The sequence below is a fragment of the Myotis nattereri genome (assembly GCF_964212035.1).
Source record: "Myotis nattereri genome assembly, chromosome: Y".
In the NCBI taxonomy this organism is placed as follows: Eukaryota; Metazoa; Chordata; class Mammalia; order Chiroptera; family Vespertilionidae; genus Myotis; species Myotis nattereri.
This window is the reverse complement of record NC_138094.1, coordinates 916,663-919,388: the sequence shown is the minus strand read 5'-3', so window position 1 is coordinate 919,388 and position 2,726 is coordinate 916,663.

Below are 2,726 nucleotides of genomic sequence, written 5' to 3'. Positions count from 1 at the left end.
TGAGAATCAATCACGGGTCGGCTGCCTACTGCACGACCCCTACGGGGGGGGGGGGGTGTCGAGCCACATCCTGGGCCTTGAGGGACTCGAACCCGGGACCCTCGAGTCCGCAGGCCGACGCTCTATCCACTGAGCCACACTGGCTGGGGCTGGAATTCTTCATTTACTGGAATTCTCTTTTTAATTTATTTTATTTATTCTTTTAAGCTATCCACTGAGCCAAGACAATTGCTGGCTTGGAATTCTGTTTCTTGATTTTATTGATTTAAGTGTATATTTCCATTGATTTCAGAGAAGGGAGAGAGGGATAGGACCATCGCCGCCTCCCGCACGCCCCCTGCTGGTTGGGGGGAGGTCGAGTCCACCACCTGGGCCTTGAGGGACTCGAACCCGGGACCCTCGAGTCCGCAGGCCGACGCTCTATCCACTGAGCCACACCCCCGGGGGCTGGGTTTCCCTGTGTGTCTGGAGGGTGAGTCAGCTCCCACTGCACATGCGCGGTGGGGCCCGGAGGCACCCCGACCTCGAGCTCCTGCAAGAAGGGAGCCAGCTCACGGGTTCGGGTAACTCGCTTGCTATTTTGGGGGGTCGGGGTGGGGCTGGCAGGGGACCCCACGCCTGTCCGGCCAGCACCCCGCGATGGCTGGGTGCCGTGCGCGCGCCCTGGGAATGATTCATTTTATTTTTAAAAATAATTCTTTATTCTTCTGCGGGAAATCCTTTTATTCTTGCAATAGTCATGGTGACTGCATGGGGTATTATTGTTATATTTTAATTCATTTCTCTTGGATCTTTGGTGTTATTATACTTAAAACTGCTTTTCTTGACATATCGATGTTTATTGCCTGGGACATTATTATATTTAAATCGTTTTTCTTGAGATATTATACTGTTTATTTTCTTGAGATATTATACTGTTTCTTGAGATATTATACTGTTTATTTGCATGTATTATTATTATATTTAAGATAGTTTTTCTTGAATAACTTGTGTTGATTGCATGTAGCATTCTTATATTTAAATCGATTTTCTTGACGTATTCATATTAATGTTTACTGCATGTAGCATGACTCTATTTAAAATCGATTTTCTTGAAATATTAATGTTTATTGCCTGGGACATTATTATATTTAAATCGTTTTTCCTGAGATATTATACTGTTTATTTGCATGTATTATTTTTATATTTAAGATAGTTTTTCTTGAATAACTTGTGTTGATTGCATGTAGCATTATTATATTTAAATCGATTTTCTTGACGTATTCATATTAATGTTTATTGCATGTAGCATGACTATTTAAAATCGATTTTCTTGAGATATTATAACGTTTACTGCATGTAACATTATTATATCTAAGATTGGTTTTCCTTGAATAATTGGTGATGATTGCAAGTAACATTACTCTATTTAAAATCGATTTTCTTGAAGTATTAATATTAATGTTTATTGCATGTAGCATGACTATTTAAAATCGTTTTTCTTGAGATATTATAACGTTTACTGCAAGTAACATTATATCTAAGATCGTTTCCCTTGAATAATTGGTGATGATTGTAAGTAACATTACTATATTTAAAATTGATTCTTGAAATATTAATGTTTATTGCATGTAGCATTATTATACTTAAATCGTTTTTCTTGACGTATTCATATTACTGTTTATTGCATGTAACATTATATCTAAGATCGTTTCCCTTGAATAATTTGAGTTTATTGCAAGTAACATTACTCTATTTAAAATCGATTTTCCTGAAATATTAATGTTTATTGCATGTAACATTATTATATCTAAGATCGTTTCCCTTGAATAATTGGTGATGATTGCAAGTAACATTACTCTATTTAAAATCGATTCTTGAAATATTAATGTTTATTGCATGTAGCATTATTATATTTAAATCGTTTTTCTTGACGTATTCATATTACTGTTTATTGCATGTAGCATTATATCTAAGATCGTTTTCCATGAATAATTGCTGTTGATTGCAAGTAACATTACTCTATTTAAAACCGATTTTCTTGAAGTATTAATATTAATGTTTATTGCATGTAGCATGACTATATTTAAAATCTTTTTCTTGAGCTATTATAACGTTTACTGCAAGTAACATTATATCTAAGATCGTTTCCCTTGAATAATTGGTGTTGATTGCAAGTAACATTACTCTATTTAAAATCGATTTTCCTGAAATATTAATGTTTATTACATGTAGCATTCCTATACTTAAAATCATTTTTCTTGAGATATTATCACGTTTACTGCATGTAACATTATTATATCTAAGATCGTTTTTCCATGAATAATTGCTGTTGATTGCAAGAAACAGTATTATATTTAAAATCGATTTTCTTGAAGTATTAATATTAATGTTTATTGCATGTAGCATTACTATATTTTAAAATCGTTTTACTTGAGCTATTATAACGTTTACTGCAAGTAACATTATATCTAAGATCGTTTCCTTTGAATAATTGGTGTTGATTGCAAGTAACATTACTCTATTTAAAATCGATTCTTGAAATATTAATGTTTATTGCATGGAACATTATTATATCTAAGATCGTTTTCCTTGAATAATTGCTGTTGATTGCAAGTAACATTACTCTATTTAAAACCGATTTTCTTGAAGTATTAATATTAATGTTTATTGCATGTAGCATGACTATATTTAAAATCTTTTTCTTGAGATATTATAACGTTTACTGCAAGTAACATTATATCTAA